This window comes from Hyla sarda, chromosome 9, assembly GCF_029499605.1.
Source record: "Hyla sarda isolate aHylSar1 chromosome 9, aHylSar1.hap1, whole genome shotgun sequence".
NCBI classification, from domain to species: domain Eukaryota; kingdom Metazoa; phylum Chordata; class Amphibia; order Anura; family Hylidae; genus Hyla; species Hyla sarda.
In genome coordinates, this window is record NC_079197.1 from 179549422 (window position 1) to 179562321 (window position 12900).

The 12900-nt window shown below is 43.1% G+C and overlaps 1 long non-coding RNA gene across 1 annotated transcript in view; it reads left to right on the forward strand.

Annotated features, from left to right (window-relative positions):
• Positions 1-12674, forward strand: part of LOC130290881 (uncharacterized) — a 36138-nt gene extending 23464 nt beyond the window's left edge. Inside the window, exon 3 of the long non-coding RNA XR_008847724.1 lies at positions 11984-12674. This is a non-coding gene — a long non-coding RNA (uncharacterized LOC130290881). The remainder of the gene's footprint in view (positions 1-11983) is intronic.
• The last annotated feature ends 226 nt before the right edge of the window (positions 12675-12900 follow it).

Sequence of the window (12900 nt, forward strand, 5' to 3'; positions counted from 1 at the left end):
ACTAGCAACTACTACAACACCTATTATTTTTCTTTTTGTGTACACGTGCATAAAGCAAAGGGTTTTTATTTTATTTTTATTTTTCCGTGTACAGAAAACATTTGCATTTGATTTCCTTAGCACAAACATTTATTAGACACTCCAACAGGGTTCAGGTGCATTCACCTGATAAGTGCAATTAGAGCAAAGAATATTATGTTACTGTCGAGGTATTTACATGTAAACAGGCACGCAAGGATCATCAGTCCATCTGCGCTAAGAGTCCACAGATCACGGCTACCACATTTAGCCGGCACACACTTACGAATCTCCTATGGGGCTAGGAGTCTGTTGGCCTAAGGGCCAGGCACAAAGCTCCTCGACGGGAGTAGGCCTAGGCACTGTTGTTGGTGCCCGCAGTTGAGGCCTCAACTCTTTGGTAAGAGTAGACCTGGGCACTTTTCTGGAAACAGAAGGAATTGGGTGCTGCTGTAGAAACTCCTCCTCAGGCTCATAGGTGGAGGCATCAGGAGCAGTCCATTTCGGCCTCAGCTGGAAGGGGTCCGCCTCCCAATCAGTGGATGGAAAATACTTGAAAGGAAGCTGGGTTGGAGCTGCTGGTCTGGTGACTGCGGCGGCCCACTCTCCTCGCAGGCCCTGAACGGGTGTGTATTCCACTATTTCCCCCACCTCTAGGGAATGGAACTTCTTGTTGATGTAAGGCCTCTGGACAGCTTGACGGTTTACGAGGATGGTATAGCCGGTGTGGCAATCAATGAGGGTACCGTAACCTCTGACCTTGTCGAACTTGGCCACTGTTGCTCTGCGATGTTCCAAGGGCTTCTCCCCTTCTCAGGGATAGTCCCACATGCGAATGTAGAGTGCCTCCATTTCTTTAGTGTTTTCTTGGTAGCGGATCCTCTCCTCATGAGGCAGATGAACATGCTTAGGGGCATAAAGTTCTTGGTGTGAGGCCTTTAGCTTTTCCATCACTTCAGCTATCTCGGCCTCCTGACGGAGGGACTTCCCAGGCAGGGGTTGGAGAACATCATGCATGTACTGGATCATTTCGGGTTCATCCCCAAAGGTCCATTTAGGCAATCTTGGTGAGCGTGGTCGTACACTCGGTAAAGCAGACAGGGGTATTTCTGGCTCAGGGTTGGTGGAGGAAGAGATTGCAGCATCTGATGGAGTACTTACAGAAGACTCCTCCGTCGGGATCTCAACCCACGAACCCCATGTCCGGTGGTGAGGGGACAGTCTCACCGGTGAAAATGCTCCAGGTGTCCCAGCAATTTCCCCTGGAGGGGTATCTGGCCAGTCATCGTCATCATCGGGCAATGGGGGAAGATTGCAGACCCCCTCTTCATCCAATGATAACGGTCGGCAAGCTTGTGGAATAGTTGGGCTGCGACCGCCTTTCCTCTGCTCCGGCGCCATCTTGGTGCTCGTGCCACATGGAACGCTGCTTTACGCCATGTCTGTACTCTCCATCTCTTCCTTGTGCAGACTGAAGAGGTCGCTGTGCAGTGCTCCATTTATAATGGGCTTCTCCAAAATGGCTGCCGGCCGGAAGGACGTCATCGGTGCAGCCCCGACTTCCGGTCCCCCCGGAAACAACACCAGTGAATTTAAGTTCCTTTTTGGCTGCAACACATTTACTTGATAGCCACGCCCAGGGGCAGGTCGTGGCGCAGCGCGGGCCTTTTTCGCATGCTGTTTCGGCAGCAGGTTAACTTTTGCATCGCTGACTGGACCAGAGGATCGCTTGATAGGATTGTAGCCTATAGGGTAGTACCTCTAAGAATATTTTTTTATTATTTATATAATTTTTTTTATTTACATTCTATTTTTTTGATCTTTTTTTATTTTCTTATTTTTCATTTTGAATTTTATTAATTACTAGCTGAGTACCCGGCGTTACCCGGTTTTTCCTTCCTAATCCTTGTTGGGGAGGAAAATCAACAAAGAATGAAGCTTTTGACTTCATATCCCATCCCCATATATTGTTGTCATATCCCAACCCCATATTCCGTCCTCATATCATGACCTCCTATCCCGGCCTCCTATCCCGACCTCCTATCCCGTCCTCCTATCCAGTCCTCCTATCCCATCCTCCTATCCCGTCCTCCTATTCCGACCTCCTATCCCATCCTCCTATCCCGTCCTCAAATCCCATCCTCCTATCTTGACCTCCTATCTCAACCTCCTATCCCGTCCTCTTATCCTGTCCTCCTATCCTATCCTCCTATCCCATCCTCCTATCTCGACCTCCTATCCTGTCCTCCTATCTCGACCTCCTATCCCGACCTCCTATCTCAACCTCCTATCCCGTCCTCATATCCCGTCCTACTATCCCGACTTCCTATCTCGACCTCCTATCCCATCCTCCTATCCCGTCCTCATATCCCATCCTCCTATCTCGACCTCCTATCTCGACCTCCTATCCTGACCTCCTATCCCATTCTCCTATCTCCACCTCCTATCCCGTCTTCCTATCCCGTCCTCCTATCCTGACCTCCTATCCCATCCTCCTATCTTGACCTCCTATCCCGACCTCCTATCCCGTCCTCCTATCCAGTCCTCCTAACCCATCCTCCTATCCCGTCCTCCTATCCCGACCTCCTATCCCATCCTCCTATCCCGTCCTCCTATCCCGTCCTCCTATCTTGACCTCCTATCTCAACCTCCTATCCCGACCTCCTACTCCGTTCTCCTATCCCGATCTCCTATCCCAACCTCCTATCCCGACCTCCTATCCCGTCATCCTATTCCGTCGTCTTATCCCGTCCTCCTATCCCGACCTCCTATCCCGTCCTACTATCCCGACCTCCTGATTGCCTGCATATGCATGTGGGACTGGGACCTACCTGTGTGCTTTGGCTTTCCTTGAATTTGTGGCCTTACAGTATTAAGCACATGATAGGTTTTCCTTTACTATCACTGATATAATATAATGACATATGATCACAACCCCGCCCCCTGAATGACATCACTGATATAATATAATAGTAATATGACATGTGATCACAGCCCAGCCCCCTGTATGACATCACTGATATAATATAATAGTAATATAATGACATGTGATCACAGCTCCGCCCCCTGTATGACATCCTGATATAATATTATAGCAATATAATGACATGTGATCACAGCTCCGCCCCCTGAATGACATCACTGATATAATAAAATAGTAATATAATGACATGTGATCACAGCCCCGCCCCCTGAATGACATCACTGATATAATATAATAGTAATATGACATGTGATCACAGCCCCGCCCCCTGTATGACATCACTGATATAATATAATAGTAATATAATGATATGTGATCACAGCCCCGCCCCCTGTATGACATCACTGATATAATATTATAGTAATATAATGACATGTTATCAAAGCCCCGCCCCCTGTATGATATCACTGATATAATATAATAGTAATATAATGACATGTGATCACAGCCCTGCCCTCTGTATGACATCACTGATATAATATAATAGTAATATAATGACATGTGATCACAGCCCCGCCCCCTATATGACATCACTGATATAATATTATAGTAATATAATGACATGTGATCAAAGCCCCGCCCCCTGTATGACATCATTGATATAATATAATAGTAATATAATGACATGTGATCACAGTCCCGCCCCCTGTATGACATCACTGATATAATATAATAGTAATATGACATGTGATCACAGCCCAGCCCCCTGTATGACATCACTGATATAATATAATAGTAATATAATGACATGTGATCACAGCTCCGCCCCCTGTATGACATGACTGATATAATAAAATAGTAATATAATGACATGTGATCACAGCCCCGCCCCCTGAATGACATCACTGATATAATATAATAGTAATATGACATGTGGTCACAGCCCTGTCCCCTGCATGACATCACTGATATAATATAATAGTAATATAATGACATGTGATCACAGCCCTGTCCTCTGTATGACATCACTGATATAATATAATAGTAATATAATGACATGTGATCACAGCCCCGCCCCTTATATGACATCACTGATATCATATTATAGTAATATAATGACATGTGATCAAATCCCCGCCCCCTGTATGGCATCACTGATATAATATAATAGTAATATAATGACATGTGATCACAGCCCCGCCCCCTGTATGACATCACTGATATAATATAATAGTAATATAATGACATGTGATCACAGCCCAGCCCCCTGTATGACATCACTGATATATATAGATATTATATATAGATATATATAGATATATATATATATACAGTGATCCCTCAACTTACAATGGCATCAACATACAATATTTTCAACATACAGTGGTCTTTCGGGACCATTGTAACTTGAAACCAGACTCAACATACAATGTATGATCTGTGTGATGTGTATCTGTGATACATGTCAATGGCTGGAAGAACTGACCAATCAGAATGGACATTCACTAGTAAAACACCTGTATTATTGAAGTGTATGCACTGACTGGCTGTCTGGTAGCGCCCCCTACAGTACAGGGAGGTATTACATGTTCTGTACTACTCTTAACCTATGCTGCAGTTAGCTGCTCCTTTGGACACCAGGTGAGGGTGGCTCCATTTAATTTTTTTTTAGACATTGTGTGTACTATACAGGACCCTGAAAAAGCTCTTGTCCCCTACATAGACAGTGATTACAGCTCCCAGCAGATCTTTATTACTTTTATATATAAGGATTTGCTTTATCTATATTAGTTATCTACTTATTTTAGTTTAATCCTCACTTTTTCCTATTTTTTGGATGACATTTTTGTGTCTTCAGAACCAATTATCAGGTTTCCATAGAGTTATGGTTTCAACATACAATGGTTTCAACATACAATGGTCGTCCTGGAACCAATTAATATTCTAACTTAAGGGACCACTGTATATATGTACATACACTGCATAGTGAAAGTATTGGGCCCCCTTGAACTTTTTGACCTTTTGCCACATTTCAGGCTTCAAACATAAAGATATAAAACTGTAATTTTTTGTGAAGAACAACAAGTGGGACACAAACATGAAGTGGAACAAAATTTATTGGATATTTCAAACTTTTTTAACAAATAAAAAACTGAAAAATTGGGTGTTCAAAATTATTCAGCCCCCTTAAGTTAATACTTTGTAGCACCACCTTTTGCTGCAATTACAGCTGTAAGTCGCTTGGGGTAGGACATTTTTGCCCATTCCTCCTTGCAGAACAGCTGGAGCTCAGTGAGGTTGGATGGAGAGCGTTTGTGAACAGCTGGAGCTCAGTGAGGTTGGATGGAGAGCGTTTGTGAACAGCTGGAGCTCAGTGAGGTTGGATGGAGAGCGTTTGTGAACAGCTGGAGCTCAGTGAGGCTGGATGGAGAGCGTTTGTGAACAGCTGGAGCTCAGTGAGGTTGGATGGAGAGCGTTTGTGAACAGCTGGAGCTCAGTGAGGCTGGATGGAGAGCGTTTGTGAACAGCTGGAGCTCAGTGAGGTTGGATGGAGAGCATTTGTGAACAGCTGGAGCTCAGTGAGGTTGGATGGAGAGCGTTTGTGAACAGCTGGAGCTCAGTGAGGTTGGATGGAGAGCGTTTGTGAACAGCTGGAGCTCAGTGAGATTGGGTAGAGAGCGTTTGTGAACAGCTGTAGCTCAGTGAGGTTGGATGGAGAGCGTTTGTGAACAGCTGGAGCTCAGTGAGGTTGGATGGAGAGCGTTTGTGAACAGCTGGAGCTCAGTGAGGTTGGATGGAGAGCGTTTGTGAACAGCTGGAGGTAGCGAGGTTGGGTGGAGAGCGTTTGTGAACAGCTGTAGCTCAGTGAGGTTGGATGGAGAGCGTTTGTGAACAGCTGGAGCTCAGTGAGGTTGGATGGAGAGTGTTTGTGAACAGCTGGAGCTCAGTGAGGTTGGATGGAGAGCGTTTGTGAACAGCTGGAGCTCAGTGAGGTTGGATGGAGAGCGTTTGTGAACAGCTGGAGCTCAGTGAGGTTGGATGGAGAGCGTTTGTGAACAGCTGGAGCTCAGTGAGGTTGGGTGGAGAGCGTTTGTGAACAGCTGGAGCTCAGTGAGGTTGGATGGAGAGCGTTTGTGAACAGCTGGAGCTCAGTGAGGTTCGATGGAGAGTGTTTGTGAACAGCTGGAGCTCAGTGAGGTTGGATGGAGAGCGTTTGTGAACAGCTGGAGCTCAGTGAGGTTGGATGGAGAGTGTTTGTGAACAGCTGGAGCTCAGTGAGGTTGGATGGAGAGCGTTTGTGAACAGCTGGAGCTCAGTGAGGTTGGATGGAGAGCGTTTGTGAACAGCTGGAGCTCAGTGAGGTTGGATGGAGAGTGTTTGTGAACAGCTGGAGCTCAGTGAGGTTGGATGGAGAGCGTTTGTGAACAGCTGGAGCTCAGTGAGGTTGGATGGAGAGCGTTTGTGAACAGCTGGAGCTCAGTGAGGTTGGATGGAGAGCGTTTGTGAACAGCTGGAGCTCAGTGAGGTTGGATGGAGAGCGTTTGTGAACAGCTGGAGCTCAGTGAGGCTGGATGGAGAGCGTTTGTGAACAGCAGTTTTCAGTTCTTTCCACAGATTCTCCATTGGATTCAGGTCTAGACTGTGACTTGGCCATTCTAACATCTGGATATGTTTTTTTGGGAACCATTCCATTGTAGATTTTGCTTTATGTTTTGGATCATTGTCTTGTTGGAAGACAAATCTCTGTCCCAGTCTCAGGTCTTTTGCAGACTCCATCAGGTTTTCTTCCAGAATGGTCCTGTATTTGGCTCCATCCATCTTCACATCAACTTTAACCATCTTCCCTGTCCCTGCTGAAGAAAAGCCCAAACCATGATGCTGCCCCCACCATGTTTGACAGTAGGAATGGTGTGTTCAGGGTGATGAGCTGTGTTGCTTTTACGCCAAACATAATGTTTTGCATTGTTGCCAAAAAGTTGGATTTTTGTTTCATCTGACCAGAGCACCTTCTTCCACATGTTTGGTGTCTCCCAGGTGGCTTGTGGCAAACTTTAAACTACACTTTTTATGGATATCTTTAAGAAATGGCTTTCTTCTTGACACTCTTCCATAAAGGCCAGATTTGTGCTGTATACGACTGATTGTTGTCCTATGGACAGAGTCTCCCACCTCAGCTGTAGATCTCTGCAGATCATCCAGAGTGATCATGGGCCTCTTGGCTTCATCTCTGATCAGTCTTCTCCTTGTATGAGCTGAAAGTTTAGAGGGACGGCCGGGTCTTCGTAGATTTGCAGTGGTCTAATACTCCTTCCATTTCAATATTATCGCTTGCACAGTGCTCCTTGGGATGTTTAAATCTTGGGAAATCTTTTTGTATTCAAATCTGGCTTTAAACTCCTCCACAACAGTATCTCGGACCTGCCTGGTGTGTTCCTTGTTCTTCATGATGCTCTATGTGCTTTAAACGGACCTCTGAGACTATCACAGTGCAGGTGCATTTATAAGGAGTCTTGATTACACACAGGTGGATTCTATTTATCATCATTAGTCATTTAGGTCAACATTGGATCATTCAGAGATCCTCACTGAACTTCTGGAGAGAGTTTGCTGCACTGAAAGTAAAGGGGCTGAATAATTTTGCACATCCAATTTTTCAGTTTTTTATTTGTTAACAAAGTTTGAAATATCCAATGAATTTCGTTCCACTTCATGATTGTGTCCCACTTGTTGTTGATTCTTCACAAAAAATTACAGTTTTATATCTTTATGTTTGAAGCCTGAAATGTGGCAAATGGTCGAAAAGTACAAGGGGGGACGAATACTTTCACTATGCACTGTATATAATATATATATATATATATATATATATATATATATATATATATATCTACCAAATATCAAGACAATACTAAAATATTTTATTGCACGTTTCTTTCAGTTATTATATTTGTTTGTTTGTTTCATTGTTTTATTGCAGATTCACAGATGTGTATTTGCGGTTTGTGTGAATGCGGAGGGCTCCCGATTCTTGTGGCCTCTGATGACATTATTTTCGCACGTTGATTAATGTCGGTAATTGTGAGGAAGCCGCGGCAGGCGTAAAACAAACTACACAAAGTTGTGTCCATTATAACATTTAGTCGGGGTCCATAAATTGCGGGCAATGATCGGACTCTAAATGTATAGCTCTGCACTCAGATTAATACGTCCAATTATCCATGCGGCAGATGGTAAATATTTAATAAATGCTGGATATTTACGAGCGCACAAGACGACACAATATATAGGGGCAATTTTTGGTTTTTATTGTTTTTTGTTTATTTATTTAGTTGTGAGAATATCTACTTGTGTATGTATGTGCATATGTATGTGTGTACATGTTTGTATGTATATGTATGTGTATATGTTTGTGTATATGTGTTCATATATGTATGTATATATGTATGTGTGTATATATGTATATATGTATGTGTATGTGTGTATATGTATGTATATATGTGTGTGTATATGTATCTGTGTATATGTTTGTGTGAAAAGTCCCAAAAAAGTACCAGGCGGCATTCCAGCAATCCAAAAGTAAAAAAAAAAAAAAAAATGAATTTATCCAGTCAATTATATTACCCATCCAGTCAATACAAAAGTGCAAAGATTCAACCTGCTATGTACATGTGTATATATGTGTGTGTGTGTGTGTATGGGTGTGTATATGTAGGTGTGTGTATGTACGTGTGTATATGTGTGTGTATATGTATGAGTGTATATGTACATATGTGTATATGTATGTGTATAAGGGTGTATATGTATGTGTATATGTTTTGCATGTATATGTATGTGTGTGTATATGTATGGGTGTATATGTGTGGGCATATGTATGAGTGTGCATATGTATGTGAGCATGTATGTGTTTGTATGTATGTGTGTATATGTATGGGTGTGTATATGTATGTGTGTATATGTACGGGTGTATATGTATATGTACGGGTGTATATCTATGGGTGTATATGTATGTATGTGTGTATATGTATGTGTGTATATGTACGGGTGTATATGTACGGGTGTATATGTATGGGTGTATATGTATGTGTATGTGTTTTGCATGTATGTGTGTGTGTGTATGTGCATGTGTGTATGGGTGTATATGTATATGTGTAAATGTACAGGTGTATATGTATGGGTGTATATGTATGTGTATGTGTTTTGCATGTATGTGTGTATATGTATATGTACGGGTGTATATGTATGGGTGTATATGTTTTGCATGTATGTGTGTGTGTGTATGTGCATGTGTGGATGGGTGTGTATATGTAAATGAAAAAACTAATGTGCTTCCGTATAATAAACAGAAGTCTCTCTGAGGACTTTCTGATTTTTCTGAGTTTTCTTGCTGAGAAAGAGTTTTATACCAACTTTTTGTCTGGTGTATATTTTTTTATGTCGACACTCAGCAGTATACAGCAGCAGTCACACACATTTTAAGGCCTCATCCGCAACCATCCTTGACAAGGTCATCACAGTCTTGTGAGGTCATCAAAGTTAAATGTAGAGGGAAAAAAAATTTAACCTAGGAGACAAGAGACACAATGTCATATGGAGGAGAATTAGAGTTGCCACCTGGCCAGTATTTTTATATTAAAATTACCAGCAATGTAATGGCCGGTATTTATCCAACCAGTTCTCCAACTCCCGAAATGTTGCACCATAACCTAGACCAGTGTTTCCCAACCAGGGGTGCCTCCAGCTGTTGGAAAACTACAACTCCCAACATGCCCGGACAGCCAGAGGCTGTCCGAGCATGCTGGGATTTGTAGTTTTGCAACAGCTGGAGGCATCCCTGGTTGGGAAAGACTGACCTATACTATTATATAGTCCAACATGCTGGGAGTTGTAGTTTAGAGCAGCTACTGAGCCACAGGCTATATCAAGGCATGCTGGAAGTTGTAGTTAGTAACTAACTGCAACTTCCGAATTTTATTTAAAAAAAGCGATCAAAAAGTCAAAACAAAAATCAGAACAAAAATGGTCCTGTTAAAAACTACAGATCGGGGTGCAAAAAATGAGCCCTCATACATCCCCGTATAAGGAGAAATTAAAAAGTTATAGGGGTCAGAATAGCACAAAATTTCCCCCACATATGTGTATATCGTGATGTTACGCATATATAATGATTTATGCAAATGTATAATATGTATAATAATATATGTAAAAATTATAATTTATTATAATTATATTAAATATTATTTAAAAAAAAATATGCATTAATATATAATAGTATATATGTATACACATTTTGCACATTTGCTGTCACCATTACTCCCCATCAACCATTCCCCCCCTATGGTGGATGAGGGCGCTGGTAAGTCCACTTCAGTGAGCTAGTGATGAGTGGCGGGGACCATATTCAAATTTGCGATATTGACGATTATTTGTCCTATGTTTGCGAAATTCACATATTCGCTATGCTTGTTCACTTTTTTTTCATTGCGAAGATTTGCATGGAAAATTTGCATATGAAAAAAAAAAAGAAAAAACAATATTCGTCATTACGAATATATAGCACTGTATTCTAAATATTTGCGAAATCGTGAAGTGCCGATATTCGCGATAAAAATTTGCATTACGAATATTCGTACTCAACACTAATCGGTAAGAAGAACACATTCGTTGGCTATAGATAGAACCACGTCCATGTCTGATCTTTCTTGGAGGAAGTCCCAAAGGGGGAGATTTATAAAAACCTGTCCAGAGGTAAAGTTGCCGAGTTGCCCATAGCAACCAATCAGATTGCTTCTTTCATTTTTGAAAAGGCCTGTGAAAAATGAAAGATGCGATCTGATTGGTTGCTATGGGCAACTCAGCAACTTTTCCTCTGGACAGGTTTTTATAAATCTTTCCCAATATTCACAAAATGACCTGAATACAGTGATCCCCGGACCTGCGATGGCCCCGACATACGATCATTTCAACATACGATGCTTTTGTATGTTGGGGCCGTCGCATAAACGGCTATCCGGCAGCGCAGACTGCTTCAACTGCCGCCGGATATCCGTTTAAGGTGCCCCGTGTGGTCTGGTGATGATCACTCAACTGTCCCCGACTTTCCGGACCGTCATCTTTGGGCTCCGCTGCATCGCCGTCGCTCTCCTTCGTCGTCATCACGTCACCGCGCACGCCGTTCCGTCATGCAATAGGAGCGGCCTGCGCAGCGATGTGATGACGGCGATGAAGAGCGACGATCCCGGCCAGCAGAGAGGGTCCGGAGCGGGGGGGGACACCCCGGGGACGTGGCGACAGCGATGGAGGGCAACATCCAGGCCAGTGGTGACGGTCCGGAGCGGCGGGGACAGGTGAGTATAACTTCCTATACTTTACTTTGCTTGGATCCCTCAACATACGATGGTTTCAACTAACGATGGTTCATTTGGAACAAATTACCATCGTATGTTGAGGGACCACTGTATTCCCTAATTGGGGAAGATTTATAAAAACCTGTCCAGAGGAAAAGTTGCTGAGTTGCCCATAGCAACCAATCAGATTGCTTCTTTCACTTTCATTTTTGAAAAGGCCTGTGAAAAATGAAAGAAGCGATCTGATTGGTTGCTATGGGCAACTGGGCAACTTTTCCTCTGAACAGGTTTTTATAAATCTTCCCCAATTAGGGAATATTTAGGTCATTTTGTGAATATTGGGGGAGATTTATAAAAACCCGTCCAGAGGAAAAGTTGCCCAGTTGCCCATAGCAACCAATCAGATCGCTTCTTTCATTTTTCACAGGCCTTTTCAAAATGAAAGTGAAAGAAGCGATCTGATTGGTTGCAATGGGCAACTCAGCAACTTTTCCTCTGGACAGGTTTTTATAAATCTTCCCCAATATTCACTAAATGACCTGAATATTCCCTAATTTTCTGGCCGGTGCCCCTGTGATTTACCGCGGTGTATACAGCGCACATTCTGCTGCCAGGGTGGGAGTCGCATGTCCCCCCCCAGTCTGAGCCGCTCCTAATATTTGTGCCTGATTAAACTCAATCAATCTGTCTTTATAAGCCGTAGAAGCAGAGATGGCGGCGAGAGGTGAGACATCTAGAATCCCGTCTACCATGAAAACGGCGGCCGGAGGAGTGGACCCGGTCCTGCTTCACGTACCAGCCAAGGGCATCGTGTCAGCCATTCCTCTCCTGACGCTTCTCCGCTCTTATCTCCTCATCATGAGAAAAACCTAAACTCCAGAAAAGCTCGAACTTCACCAGTAGATGGCAGCGCTACGCTTTCGGGTGGGACGATGGCGTCCGGCGTCAACGCTTCAAATATTTCTGATTAACAGAAAAATTAATAACAGTCATTATTGGCATCTATAATAAACGAGCGGACGGTAAAGGCAGAATAGAGAGAAACCCTGTGACCTGTATAGATAAATACAGGGGCCATATTCGAATTTGTAATATTTCGCGAATATATTGACGATTATTCGTCCTATGTTCGCGATATTCGCTATATTCCTTCACTTTTTGCTCCATGCGAAAATTTGCATGGAAAATTTGCATAAACATTTGCATGTGAAAAAAAATATATATTTGTCATTACCAATATATATATATAGCACTATATTCTAAATATTCCCAAAAATTGTGAGGTGCTGATATTAGCGATAACATTCGAATTAGGAATATTCGTGCTCAACACTAATAAATACATGAGCGACCACCACTCTGTACATTACGTAGACACGATCACTTATTCAGGGTTATAACCGCATAGAGTTGCCCCCTGGCCGGTATTTAACCGGCACAACCAGTATTTTTATATCAAAAACATTATCCAACCAATCCTCCAACTCCCGGAATGTTGCACCATATACCATACTAGTGTTTCCCAACCAGAGTGCCTCCAGCTGTTGCAAAACTACAACTCCCAGCATGCCCGGACAGCCGTTGGCTGTCCGGGCATGCTGGGAGTTGTAGTTT